The sequence below is a fragment of the Heteronotia binoei genome, chromosome 11 (genome assembly GCF_032191835.1).
Source record: "Heteronotia binoei isolate CCM8104 ecotype False Entrance Well chromosome 11, APGP_CSIRO_Hbin_v1, whole genome shotgun sequence".
Lineage (NCBI taxonomy): Eukaryota > Metazoa > Chordata > Lepidosauria > Squamata > Gekkonidae > Heteronotia > Heteronotia binoei.
The window spans coordinates 34439263-34454870 of record NC_083233.1 but is presented as its reverse complement, the minus strand read 5'-3'; positions in this window follow the sequence as shown (position 1 = coordinate 34454870).

Below are 15608 nucleotides of genomic sequence, written 5' to 3'. Positions count from 1 at the left end.
GATTAGTGAGATAACACTATCTGAAGTGTGATAAAACTGTCTGAAGAAAGCTCATAGCCTACCGCAAATTTTATCAGTCTTTAAGGTGCTACTGTGCTTTCACTCTTTTCTTCTATGATAACAGATAATACTGATGGACCTTTACTAAGATTTTTACAAACATCCTGGAAATTCCAAGATGTGTGGCAGGAACAGCTTTGAGAGCGGAGATTGGGGAGATGTCTTTTGAAGCAAAGGCTTGGTGGAGAGCATTTTATCTAAAAATTAGGATGTTAAAATCAAATCTAGATTCAGCCTTCTTGGTTTAGTTAATCTTGGATCATCATACAAATGATTGGGACAAATATTTGGAATTGAAATTATGATGCCTGGGTATTACCAATGATATAATAGAAACCATGAGCAGTTGTGAATTGAGTCAATTAATTAAAAAGAATTGAGAAATCTTGATAATATGTTGATCAGAGTATGCAGAATATGTTCATCCTTTTCAGTTGGTATCCCCACCCCCCAGAAAAGCCAAACTACCTGTTTGAATTATCTCTCCAAAATATAGAAGGGGAACTAAACAACTAAATTTGTTGACTGTCAGTTAATTATCGCCCTAGCTATTTATATCTGTATCCTTTTCCTGCATTAGTGCTGGAGTAAGCGCTTCAGTTATCTGAGTTAAATATGGCCACTCAACTTTATCAAAAGCCTTAGCTGAATGCAGCCCAGATCTGTTACTTCTGGGAAAGGGAGATTTGGAGACAATGACCACAAAAGTATGTAATGCCCCACATCAGAATTTATAGCTTTCATTAAAAAAAATAACTTTCTAGCACTTTTACTGCTGAGATGTAAACAAAAACATACAAACAGCTTTTGTCTAGATTGCCTGGGAAAGAATAGGTGAAGGAAAGCTGACAAGTCAACGAGTCTGTTAACCCTTTCCAAATGAAATTTTTTTTCCTGCTTGGCCTTATAACTCCCCCCACCCCCATTCCTTTATTTGTTTTCTTGGTTTTGCCTTCTTCAGTGTCACAAAGAAAAGTGAGAATATTCAGCAAAAAACTGGAAAAAATTATATTTTGGGGGCTGCCCTCACTATTTGCACTGGGGTATTTGACTCAGGAGCAGTTAGACCATGGTGGTGGTGGGGAGAGCAGGAGCAGAAACTTAAATGGCTTGTTTCACTCATCCTACTACCAACTTTTAAATCATGAATTGTAAACCTTTCTGTAACTTGTCTGTTTAAAGAAATGCATGCCTCTGACCATGAGTAGAATATTTTTACTCACTAGGGCATAATCACTATCAAGTTGCTATCTTTTAAATTTAATTTTAAATATAGTCTTTTAGCTCTAATCCCAGGTTTGGATCGGTGGGGGCAAAGATATTATATAAAAAACTGAAGAAGTCCAATGTTCAGGCAAGTTTAAACTAAAAAACCTTTCACAACTGAAAAAGAAGTACATCGCTACATAATGTCAAATAGTTGAGGCAATATAATATCATTACAGTCTTAAGCGCCATCGACTTTCACTACAGAGAAAAAAAGAGCTTGAGAAGGATCTAAATAAATCTGTGCCAGGAAATGTCAGTTATATGAATGCTGAAACTGCGTGCACTCTGCATATTGGCATACATCTATCTACCTGGTATTAGGGGACACATTTCTAGTTCTGAGGAAGTGACTTACAGGCAGGTATAACTTAGGAACCTTTCATTTTAGTCATTAAGGTACTAATTAATTGCTGTTTCCCCACCTACTCACTGCAAGCTTTCCCAGTATAGTTTTGAATTCTATGCTAGTCTCATGCTTGCAACATCTCTTGGGAGAAAGATGTAGATATTTATTGATTTTATTTGCTACACTAACTAAATCACCAAAAGACTCATAATATGATCAGAAGCAAATAACTTTTCCCTGGATGGTTAATGGTGTGCCATATCACAGATATATGGCTTATTCAAAGTCTTCAGTTCATGTCATTTTGTGGCAGCTACTGCACATGTAAACTGGAGGCAATTATTAGCGCTTAAAAGCTTGATTATATTTTTTTAGTGTGCAGTTAGTTCCCATGCTATTTTTATATTTTAGCCTGGTAAAAAGCCTTTGAAGCCTTGTGATCCTGACTAAACGCATATACCATGTGGTACATCTTAGTGACTGATAGAAGTATTCCTGTTAATATGACTATTCAATGTCATCACCAGGCTCCACTCCATTACATCACTGGACTCTGCCCATGACATCAGGACCTACCCAATTAATTTTGGAGTTTAGGAGGACAGGGACCCAGTAACTTGAGCTCTCTCTCCATCAATATATTTATGCTTCCTCACCATAAAATTTCTGGTTATGGACTTTTGTTGATATTGTTATAATTTTAGCATTGCAAATAATATGTAAAAAGGTAAAGGTAGTCCCCTGTGCAAGCATGAGTAGTTTCCGACTCCAGGGTGATGTCGCATCACGACGTTTTCACAGCAGACTTTTTTATGGGGTGGTTTGCTATTGCCTTCCCCAAATAATATGTATCTCTCTCCTAATGCTATTACTCAGCTATTTGTCTTTAGGAGATTAATTCACATTAGTGTAACAAGCTACTTTTATTATTTTTATTTCATTCTCCCTCCTCCAGCAAGCCAGGTTTAGAGCGGTGTACAACACAGTAGTAAAACATCACTTAAAAACTAATTAAAAGTGCATGCTAAGATGCTACTCAGACTTCTCTTTTTTGTACTGCATTGTTTTTCCTTCCTTCAGCACTTAGTTCACTTTCCATTTCTCTCTATAACTTTTCTCTCTCTCTATAACTTTTGTGGTCTCTCTTGCTATGACTCTCTGTATGACTAAACTTTTGCTGTTTTTTTCCCTTCCTTTGGAATCAAAATTATTTTTGCCCTCCAGGTGCAGCTTTGTGCTGCTTTCTCCCTCTGCCTGGTTTAAACCAAGTGGCAGAAGAGGGCAGCCCAGCCGAGAGTAATTTCATTTTTTCAGTGATTGAGACTAGTGATAGTCTCATACTGCTAGACTCATGCCACTTGTAAAAAATGTAAAATGTAAAACAACCAACACACAGATGAATGTACAGAAGGTACAGAGCAGACTGAATGGCCTTGATGTGGGCAGGTGAGTGGCCTACGAGGAGTGGGAAAATGACAGGGGGGCTATCCAAGGGAATATGTATGCTTTTGAATTACCTTAAGCTTGCAAGTGAAGAAAGGGGAAACTCAGCACAAAAGCACTCTCAGAAAATCTAGAGAAACAGTGAATGGAAAGTGAACTGAGTGCTGAAGGGAGGAAAAACCATGCAGAACAAAAAAGAAAACCTTACGAACATGCACGGTGAAAGTGAAGCAAAACACCTCTGCATAATAGGCCCTAGTGCCCTTAATACCAAATTCTGCTTGATGAAGCAGAACAGATACCATGGTAAATGCAAGTGTAAATAGCTGAGAGAACGAAGAGAATCAATAGGGTCATAGTCCTCGATCTGATTCTTGGTGTAGTCTTCTGCAAGTGGGACTAATGTAGTTTTCACTCCAAAACTAGCTCTGAAGCCACCGAAATATGGATCAAGATACTGTATATAAATCAAAGACCCTGGAGCTTTGTCACCATCACCACTTTATTGGTTCTTGAAGGACTTAGGAGATACTTCATCTGTTTGTAGCAGTACTGTGGAAAATGCTTTAGTGCATTTTCAGCCCTACATTAGTTATGAATCTGATAGTGGCATCGAGTGGTGACTTGCATGTGTGAATCACTGATCATGGCAATAAATAATGTGCTACAGCTACAACTCTCATACCTCGCATCATATCTAAGAGTGCTGAATAATCCATTACTGAGTACTCGAGAAATGCAGGTATGAACATTCTCTTAGAGAGGGTGGCAATGGTAGTTGTAGGGCATTAAAACTGACTAAGATTTAGATATTTAGGAGTGTGGGTTATTGGTGCAATATTAGCTTATTGCAGTTTTTTTTTTTAAAAAATCAATTTTCAGTGGTGAGGCAAATAATTTAAAATGCAGCAGAAACTTGTACAGATATTTTAGTAATATCAACTCTATTCTTGCTGAATTAATTTTGGATACCATGTTTTTTGGACCCTAGCAATCTTGAAAGCTCACCCTGCATTTAAGACTCACACAAAATAATTCCACTTGCACACAGCAAGGAAACAGGGTTATTTAATTCTGAATGCAGGAATGTCCTTCATTCTCAGAGAGAACAGGCTGCTAGAGCCCGCACTGCAGAGAAATTTGTTCCCCGAAATGTGGCTGTAGATGTCACTGTTTAACTAGCAGAGTTTTCTACCAGCTGCTCTGCAGTGTTCATTAAACTCCCCTATAGATTCTTGCTTCCCCCTGCAATGGAAACAAATGTGCTTCCCAAAGATGGAATCGGCAGCCTGACAAGAGCATTTGCCTCCGGGAAAACAGCAGACCCCCTTTCTTTGCAATCCCCCTAGGCTTTTTGTTGTTTAGGCAATCAATTATTCCCTATGTGGAATTTTATTCCTGCTAGAAGATCTTCAGAAGCTACTTTTAAAAAAAGCTACATGCTATGTATTAGCTATAAAACTATTTTCCTTCTTAAATGGTACCATTTCCCCAATAATTTTACATAGATCTGGTAAATACAATCTGGATTTTCCCAAGCATAAATGCTTCCCTGAATGCTACTGCAATTTAATGCGCCTGGCATGCTCTGTACTGGAATGCTGTGGCAGGCAAACATACATGGCCAATTAGTAGATTTGTCAAAGACCTTCACAGATGGGTCCAGCTAGGTGGGAAAGACTCTCAAGATTTATTCCTCCCAGGTCGTTCCTTTTGTGACCAGAGGGAGATCCCTTTAAGACAAGGGCAAGCTAAGCAAAGACAGACTGGGAACAGATATAAGGAAAGCTTTGGCAAGGGAACAGGGATTGGAGAGGAGGTTTCAAGCTGTCATGGACCAAGGGAGTTTACTACTAGGAAATCCTACTGACCCCTGCCCAGGACCGGATCTACATATTTTTCGAGGAGGGGCAAAATTAAAAAATGAAGCCCCCTTATGGTCCATTCTATCTTATGGTCCCATAGAGTACAATGGACTCCATACCCAATTTGGCACCCCCCTCCGGCGGCGCCCTGGGCAAGCACCCCCCTCTGCCCCCCCCCCCCCCGATCTGACCCTGCCCCTGCCAGGTCTCCCAGGACTGGACTGACATGAAGAAAGAGGAATGATGAGTAAAGGGACCAGCAGTTGTCTCAGGAAAGCTGGAGGAAAAGTAAAGAACTGGACTGCAGCTGGGGTTTCTCTCTGTTTACTCACCTGTAAATTACACTCCAACTGATGAGAGAACTAAAAGGATGCAAGCATGCTAACCAGTGTTGGGCGTAGTAGTAGTTGTGACACCTTTCTTCTTACATACTCATCAGTGGCATGAGATTGCACCTTAAGGAAGCTCTCATGATGTGCTCTGTGTGTGTGTGTGTGTGTGTGTGTGTGTGTGTGTGAGAGAGAGAGAGAGAGAGAGAGAGAGAGAGAGAGAGAGAGAGAGAGATGGCATATGCAGAATCTCCAGTTTCAAGTGAAATGTAGAGGATATCATTCCATCTTGCTAACAGCCATCTAAGCTGTAACAGCTTAGCTTAGCTCTTTCTAAAGAAGGACTGAGACCAGCTAGATCTTTTTGGTTGGATATTCTTTGACTAAATGTTTTGGCTGGAACAGCTTTCAGGGAAATCCTTCACAGCAAATAGAACAGGTTCTTCAGGGATTGAGGAGGGAGCGTTCTCATGTTCTTCATAGAAAGAATGCTGAAGTCACAGCATCTTGTTATTTTGTACTGCAAAGAGTGTTCCTGTGATTTCTACAACTGTCAAATTTATTTAGTCGAGTTACTACTTAGAAACTTGTGCCACTGCACTTAGCTACTTAAACTAAAGATGCTGCTTTTCTTTCCCTCCTGCCTTTAAATTAGGGTGAAGTTTAGGGAAGAGGTGGTGTGGATCTTGTCTCCTATATTTCAGGTCCCTTATGGTCGTTCTTCATGAATATTTGTATTTTTGTTATCTCAGTGGTTCTGTACAGATAGGCCTTTGTACTAGGCATGCATGCCATAGGCACACATCCTTTTTGTTTAGAAAAGGTAATCATTTGACTTTTGTCGATAACATTTCTGTAGTTACATGCTACAGAAATAAAAATACATGTCTGTGGGCTAACTGCTTGGTTTTGACTGTGCAATACTGTGCTAACAGTAGGGTACATCAGAGAACTCTGAGTGGTGGTTTGATAGCCATTCTTGCATGAAAAGGCCACTTCATGGCATTGCAGCATCCCATGTCAGCAGCAACAGTGTTTGCAGGGCTGAATCCCAGTAGTGAAGCGTGTGAACATGTATTATCTTGCACTGCAATGGAGGACACAAGTCAGCAGACGTTGCTAAACAGCATCAAACATAGTTTAGTATTTGGATGGGAGGACAGCAGAGAAGGTCAGGGTTGCTACACAGAGGGGACAATGGCAAGCCACCTCTGTTCATCTCTTGCCTACAGGGTCACTATAAGTCAACTGCAATTTAATGGCACATGATGGCACTTTCCACCACTATTCATCTTTGTATCCGCACACACAAAGAGAAAGTTCAATGAAGTGGCCTGTTGGGTTGAATTGGGGAGCAAAGTGATAAATTAAGTATTATAAAGTACTCTTTTCCCTAGAAAAAAAAAGCTTCATGGATTTGACTTCATAATCCTACTAATCTTTGAAAGGGTACAGGATGAACATACAGGGGAGAGCAGGTAGAGAGAAAGTAGAGGGCCAAGGGGAGGGAGGGGAAGGGAATTTGAAGTTAGTGAGAAAGATTAAGAACAGGAGTTTTGGGCAAGATACAGTATTGGAGGGCTCCCTTTGGGGACCAGATGCTGTTTTAGGAATTAGCGTAATACCATGTGTTTGTTTAGTTGCTGCCTGTTCTTGTATAATGCTGTTCTTGCTTAGTTGCTGCCTATCCATGTATTATACACGGATCCTAAAATCTTAAAATAAATCCTTAGTATTATAAGGAGCACTGACCATGTAAAATACAACCTCTGTCCTCTGGCTTGCCTTGCTTGCTTAAATTGTGTTTTCTGAGTTTGTTTGCACTATGAGATATTCCAAAATTTGTTGTATATAATCAATCTGATTTCTGTGTTGCCCATCAGGTGATGTCCATGTGTAGAGTCGCCTTTTAGGTTGTTGGAGCTTGTTCTCTTGACAAAACTCCATTAGCCTTTGCCCGGCTTCATTTTGTCCTCCAAGGCCAAACTTGTCAGTTGTTCCAGTTACCTTTTGACTTCCCATTTTGGCATTCCAGTCCCCTATGATGATGAGGACATCTTTTTTTGGTGTTAATTCTAGAAGGTGTTGTAGATCTTCATAGAACTGGTCCACTTCAGCCTCTCCTGCATCAGTGGCTGGGGCATAGACTTGAATTACTGTGATATTAAATGGTTTGCCTTGGATATTGTAAGTACAAGTTCTCAAAAACAGATTGAGTAATACTTAGATGAGACTTCATGCCATATTCTAAGAAGAAATAATATGCTTTGGCTGTGGGTGTAGACAGAACAACTGTGACTCATGAGTGAAGTTTAGATGATGAGTCCTGATTTATGGGCATCTCATCAGTTTTTAAAAATGGCAAGTGGTCCTGGGTATAGAGCAGGTTTCTTTCTAAAATTAAATCTGTATTAGAGACACAGTAAAGTCATGAAGATATATTTATGCCTCCAGATTTAGCCATCCTTTCAGTGCAATCCTGAACAGAGTTATACCCTGTTTAGGATTGTACTGTGAAGATAGTAAATGAGCAAAAATGGATCTGCTTGGACATATTACTAGTTTTTATAGTGCTGGCAATGTACATGGCACATAAACCAAGAATAGTGGTCCCTGCCCTATGAATCGTATAGTTTACATTTCTATAATTGTGGAGGCATTGGATGTAGGGATGCCAATCTCCAGGTGGGGCCTGGGGATCTCCTGAAATTGCAGCTCATCTCCAGTCTACAAAGATCCGTTCCTCTGGAGAAAATGGATGCTTTGGAGAATGGACTCTATGGCATTGTGCCTCATTGAGGTCCTTATCCTCCCCAGGCTCTGTCTCCAAATCTCTAGGAATTTTTTAACCTGGACCTGGCAAGTTTTTTAACCTGGACCCCAGGGATGAAAGGAAAGGAGGAGGGAACAGACTGAGAAGTGGGGGGGGGGGGGTTGAGGTACAAGAACTAAGAGGTGGACAGTGCAATCCTAAGCAGAATTACATCCTTCTAAGTCAGTTGAAATCAGTAGGCTTTGAAAGGTGTAACTGTTCAGGAATGTAATGTTAGCTTTAAAATTGTGAATATTTGGCTGGACTACGCCCAAGCAGTTTAAGTCCAATCTTGGTCATATACCGGAAGGCAATAAAAGCAGAACCTGTGACTGATAACCATGGAGAGCTTGCCAGCGACCCTTTCTCATTGCATATTTTTTTTGCTGAAATACAACTTACCTCACTGGCAGCAGGAAGTGAATTGAACTTGGTGTCCTTTCTTCATTTGTCATTCAGGCACTGTCTTTGGTGACAGATGGGATCAGATGCCCAAGACATATGGGGCAAGTGGTTAGTAGATCACAGGAGATTTCACAGTGAGGATGTTTCCCAGCATCATGCAAGTTTCCTGTTTACTGTAATTGCTTGTGGAGGGGAGGAAAATAACACCGAACTGTGAATACGTTGTGTTTACTGGGGCTTAGCCCACAAATTACTAGCTAGCTCTATGTTACTTGGGGACATTCGTAATGTTTTATTTTATTTGTTTCAATTTTTATTTCATCCTCCCCACAAGGGGGTTCAGGGCAGATCACACAACCACAGTTTACAATAGTATAAGCACGATAATTCAGTAGTTAAAATAAAAACGACATAAATTAAAATGGATAGCACAATTGGTTAAAATGCTGGGCCATTAAAGATCTTCTCAATCTGGGCTGCATAGAAATGGAGAACTTAGGGTTGCCAGGTCCAACTCAGAAAATATCTGGGGACTTTGGGGGTGGAGACAGGAGACTTCCCATTCTCTAAAATAAATAAATAAATAAAAATACAGCAGTGCAGTTCCCCTGAATACAGACTTCATTTCCTCGTTCCCCAGCAGCTGCACTTCCACTAAATAAAAGTGAACAAGCACACACACACACACACACACACACTCACAAGGCAGCCAAAATAAATACAGTTAGCATGTGCATACTTTTGTGATAGCACTGGGGCAATTTACTCCTGGGAGTTGCTGAACGTAATCATCTTCTGTATTTCAACCAACTTCTGACTAACAGGAAATGAAAGCAGAGCAGCCTATGGGGTGAAGTTTTTCTCAAAACAAACAAGAGACTGTGTTCACTTCTCTTCCTTTCTCACATCCTTCACACACACACCAGGAAGACCCACGTGGCTCTGCTTACTCACCCTGCCCATTCAGCTTTCTTCTCGCTCATCTCAGGTTTATTCACAGCAGAAGCCAGCAAAAACAATACAGATATTTCCTCTTGCTCAGATTTAAAGGCATACGTACAGTCCAAAACACAGGTAGTTCGCAGGCTTCTTTTAAGCCTGCACAGATTTAAAGGCACATGGTGGCTGTTGGGGTGGGGCTTCCCCTGCCAGCTAGCTGGTGGCAGGGAGGAGCCTGCAAAACAGGGGGATCCCCTGGGACCTGGCAAGCAGAACTTCATCAAGGGAGACCAATGTGATTGGATGCCCACCACCTCATCCAAAGGCCTGGCAGAACAGTTCCATTTTACAGGCCCTATGGAATGGTAGTGTCCAGCAGAGCCCTGATCTCAAGTGGGAACATGTTCTACAAAGCCAGGGCCAATGATAAAGCTATCATTGTAGAGCAGTAGTAGGCAAAATGTGGCATGGTTGCTGAATGGTGGCATAGCAACCATCTTGCTTGGTGTACACTTTTTCTCCAGCCAGGCAACTGAGGTGAACTCCTGAAGTGCTGGCAATTCCACTGGGGTTAGTGGCAAGGGAGAGGGCAACAGGCATGGCTCAGACTTGTCATTACCTCCCATATAGCTACCAGCCAAGTCAGACAGGAGCCCTTGAGGCACTGGACATACCACTGGGGTTCTGTATGCTCCCACCCCTGATGGAAATAGCTGCTTTGGAGTGTGGACTATACAGCAAAATATCCTGCTGAGGTCCCTCCCCAAGCTCTATCCCCAAATATCCTGAATTTCCAAACCCAGAGTTGGTAACTCCACCAGTGGCAGAGGTTGCTTAGCAAACAAACTATTCATATCACATTCTAAGAAAGCTGTATGTGCTGCAGTCTGGAGAAGGGGTACAAACTGTTGTTTTAGTAGGCTTGGAAAGGAATGGCCAAAACGCATAAATGCCTACAGAGATAAGCCACCGTCAGGAACAGTACATTCTAGACAGGGGTAATTTCATAGAAAAAGAGATGTTGGACTCATTAGCACAACTCATTTGCATATGCCACACACCTCTGACATCACTGGAAGGTGCACTAAATTATGTCAGCTTAGCATCTATCTTAAAATGCTTCTTGAATTATAATTCTCATAATAAAACCTTACTCTCATCATACTTTTAAAATTACTTTCTCATATATGGCCACAGTGGCATGATGAAGATTTCCATCTGTCTGCTTTATAGGTTTAGGTTATTTTCACATTTTTTTGGGGGGAAAATATTAGAAAGTTTGTCAAATCTTAACATTCATCAATATTCTTACAGAGGGTTGAACAATGGAGGCCAGAAGCAATTATTGGGGGGCGGGGAGGTAAAAAAGAAAGAGTCCAATAAAATTTAGAGGTTCTGGAGCTCTGCTCCTGTGAGCTTCTTCCCAAAATGAAACCTGATTCTAGACACACTGCATTCTAAATTTGTTAAACTTTGAGAAGCAGAAATAATTCTCTGTTTTGATCAGAATAGTCCACTTTAAAAAATGACTTTGCTCACCATGGTTCCATTTCCTTATCAGATTCCAATCAAGTTATTGCTGTTTTAAAATATCTTCATTCTTTGGTCCTTTCTTATCTTTTCTCTCTGTTTGCTGTCTCATTGTCTCAGCTTTGTAGATATTTTCCTCAGGTCACTTCTTATATGCCTCCATCCTCTCTCACTTGCAGCCCCTTTGCTCTGGAACTCAGCAGTTGCTGACATCGACACCTCTTCCCCCTGGCAGCTGTTTAAAGAGTATCTATCATCTCTCTTGTCCCGAGCCTTTGACCTCCAATATCAGCCTCTCCTTCACTTTTCCTTTGTGTCCTTAGGGTTTTATCTATTGTTATTTAATTGCAAGACTGTAGACAGGATCTTTTACCTTGAGCACAAACCGTTCTACAGCACTAGTTTTCAAGGTGCATTATAAATGACAATAATATTGTGCCAGGAGTCATATCTCACTAGGGGTCTTTACCATACGCATTCCCATAGCTAGCATGGCATAGTGGATAAGCATTTTTATACTGCTATGCATTGCTACATCATTTGCCATCATAAAAGGAAAGTACATTTTCTGACTTTGAAAGGGAATTTTTCCAGAAGCTGCAACCTTTGCTCTCTTCCTTGACAGCACTTTGTTCCCCTAAACTAATTGCTCCCCTTTAAATAGCAATTACTTGCTTTTAAACTTCAGCCATGTACAATTATGGGGATGAATATCCTATGCCCAAGTGACAAATCTTATTTGCCAAATGAAAACTGCTATCCCTGTTGTTGATAAATTACAGAAGGACCAGCATAACAATCAGGGCAAGGTCCAACATGCACGCACACACAATTTCCATTTTCAGTTTCTGGCACTTAGTGCTGTATGCATAAAACAAATGGAAAACAGAAATGAACCCTCACTATTTCAGCAGAGTACTTTCTCTTGACTTTCAATGCCTCCCAAACCTGCAGAGACAAGACTGAAAGTAGTTCAGAAGTTGTGTTTTACATGGATTCGTGGGTCTTAGATGAGAAGTGCACAAGGCCCAACATCACAGGCAGTGTAAAAGTTGTTCTGCTCTGCTGGAATCTGTCAGAGCTGAGGCATAGATGGCAGCCAAATGGGAAGCAAGAACCAGGTGCTTATTAATTTTACCCACCCCTTTCAGCTGCAATAGCACGAAAAGAAGATTGGCATGTTATGTGTTCTTATCTATGACCTTGTTTGTCACTGCCACAATCTACAGTAAAATATCGTTTGGAAACTTTCCTTGGTAGCCTGCTAAATAATGCCTCTCATAGGCATAGGACAGTCAGACATCAAGACGTGTAGATCAAGAACCAAATATGAAAATGTTAAAGAAATTAATATTTAAAGAGGTTGATATGAATATTTAACTGGACATTTGTACATCTTCCCATTACATCTTCCAGTTGTTTCTTTCAGCATTACTGTTATTAAGGGAAGGGCAATCCCTCTGCTCAGGATGTGGGATGGTATAATATAGCCCAATGCTGTCAGATCTCAGAAGCTAAGCAGGGTTGGTGCTCAGAAGGGAGACCTCCAAGAAAGACTCTGCAGAGGAAGGCAATAGCAAACCACCTTTGCTTAACCACTTGCCCTGAAAACCCTGTAAGGTTACCTTATGTCAGCTGTGACTTGATGACACTTTACACACACAATTCCTCTGCTATTTCAGCTCCCTAAATAAATTCAAACAACCAATATCCCTTTCTCCAGCCTCCACCCCAGGCCAGCTCTTACAGAGCATGTTGCTCAAAAGTCCTCCTTCAGGTCAGGTTTTCCTTTGGTTTGCTCTTGAGAACAGTGGTATGTGTATGAAGTTGGTGGTTTCACCGACTCTTCACTGAAGATGCCGGAACAGGGAAACCAAGGCACTGCACGTGGAAGAATTAATTGCCTCCTCACTTGACCCTCTTAGGATCTTGTTTTTCTAGTCTCTGTCTTCCTCATAGTTCACTGACCAGATCACACATTCTAGCCAAATGATATGTGATATGAGCCAAATTGGGTGCCCTGACCAATACTTCCACTAAACTGTGGATTCTTGTGAGCAAAAATTCTACTTTGTGAGCTACTGGCACTAAAGCTGTGAGCTACTGCGTAAATTAGTTTGCTCTGGGGCAAGAATGTGTGAACTGGAGGCCAAAAAAGCCCCCTGTGAGCTATCTCACACTAATTTAGCTTAGAGGGAACACAGGCCCTGACCTGGCTCATAGACACACATACCACTGAGAAACTCATTTGCTAAAGCTCTCATTACTTGCAAAGGCTTGTGAGTGCTCCAAGAGGAGAGGAGTGGCTTTCAGCTTTCCCTCCTGTGTTGTTTTCCTGAAATGGCTGGTGGGGAGGGGAGGAGCTGTTTGGCTCTTTCTCAGACTCTGTGTGTTCTTAGTTACATGATCACAAGACACATGAATCCCCTCCTCCCCTCTTGCAAGGGAGGAAGGCAAATAGATGGGGGAGGGAGAGGGGGAAAGAAAGCAACTTTAAATGCATTCTCCAAGCTGCTGGCTGGCTTGCCTTGGAGAAGTGATTTAAAGAGACAAATACCTTATCCAAGCTAGCTGCGGGGGAATGGGGGCTTCAATATCCACACAATATGTGTGCAAGAGCCGCATGTGGCTCCCGAGTTGCAATTTGGCCACACCTGAGCTAAAGAGTGTGGGACTTGTCAGCTTAGAAAAAAAACCATGGTAACGTGTGGCCATGATAAAGGTTTTCTAAATTGTGCACAAGGTGGAGAAAGTAGGTGGCAAGAGTTTCTTCCCTCCATAATACAAGAGCTTGGGCATGTTATGGCCTCCACTAAATTAGTTCTGTACTCTGATTCATAAGCCTCTGAGGAAGAACCTGAGGAACCAGAAACATGGTCTGGGTAAGAGCAGGAAACTTTGGGAGATTTCTGAAGGGTAGATGCCTCTGGTCCATCTGCTCCAGAACTTGCCCCTGAGGAACATCACAGACCTGGCAACCCTATCCAAAACACATATTTCAACCTAATCTGAGGCTGTCCCTGGGAAAAATGTAATGGTTCGTTAGGCCCAGTAGGGAACTAAACTTGAGACTTCCACAGTTTGAATCACTACAGGTGATGGTTGCTTCTTCTATGTATATTTTAAACATTTTTTATTTTGCAAATGCAGCCATTGTGATTGTCTTATCCGAAAGAGAAACATGAATACTTTCCTCTCCTGCCTTTTTCTTACTACAAAAGCCACTCATGAGCCACCTGCTTACAAAAAATTGCAGGTATCTAAAGGCAGCCCAGCTTCACCTCCACTGATGCATCTTTGCTTCCTTAGGGAAGTATATTCCTCATTCTAGAAATACTTCCTGCTGTTTAAGTTACCACTGTGACTTCTGATCTCAAAATACCGCTGACCTTTGGTCTGCCATGTTCTGATTCTGTCTGTCTGATATGGTCATGTTAGTGAGTCTACTGAAACTTGACTTGTTAAGGAAAGAATGGAAGATCAGTATCAGCAACATTAATCATTGCCTGGGAGCAACTTGAAAAGGGCAGAGAGGAGCTGACATGCCATTGGGAACATCCTTGTTACAGCTCAATTTCTGCACAGCTTGCATAGAAGGGAATATATTGTTCAGATGCACATATGTTGGAAACTGAGCGCTCCTTTTTTGGAGTCATCATTGGCTTTCCATTTAGACCAGCTAGCACCAATTTCTTGTCAGAGGATCTAGCTAAGGCAAGGCTATGAGTTTAAAACAGTTAAATTTTTGGGCCAAGAAATTTAGATCTTGCATAGAGAAAAGTAGACTTCTGTGGCTGGTATATATCATGCAAACAGTAAATGCAGTTGTATCATGAAAAATAAATTATGTACATTTGCTCAATACGCATAATACATTATGGTATTTGTAATCCTCGGGAGGGTCAAGGAGCTGTGCAGGGTACTGAAATCTCATTCCCTGGCTAATTGAAATATTATTTAGCTATCCTTGTGGCTTCTGAGATTTCATTAGGCATTGCCCACACAGGGTTAAATGAAATGTGATGGAGATGCGGCTACCACGAGGATGTCACCACCATTAAAAAATTCTATTAAAGTCTAATCCTGATAGGGCTTCCCCAGCAATGCTCTTATTTCCCATCCTCTCATGCCTTTTCAAGTGCCAAAACATCCTGGGGCAGGGGGAGAGCACTGTGAGCCCAAGCAAGATTGAGCCCTCTTGGCATTTTAAAATGTCAAGATATCTTTACAACAATAATGAATAGAATTTGCTTTAAAAAGAGAAAAAAGAAAACTGTGATTATAAAGAACCTTAATTCATCATCCAGACCTACACTGTGTGGTTCGAATGCGCTTTTGTGAACTCATGATGGCATACAATAAGTCCTGACTAGGATTGCCAGGTCTGTGTTGGAAAATACCTGGAGACTTTGGGGGTGGAGCTGGGAGAAAGTGGGGTTTGGGGAAGGGAGGGGCCTCAGCATGATACAGTGCCATAGAGACTTCCGGTTCCTGTGAGCTAGGTGGTGGCATTCTTATCGAGCTCTTCACTGACTTGTGGTACAGTGCCATAGAGTCCCCCCTTCAAAGCAGCCATTTTCTCCAGGGGGAGCTGTTATAAAAGCAGGATC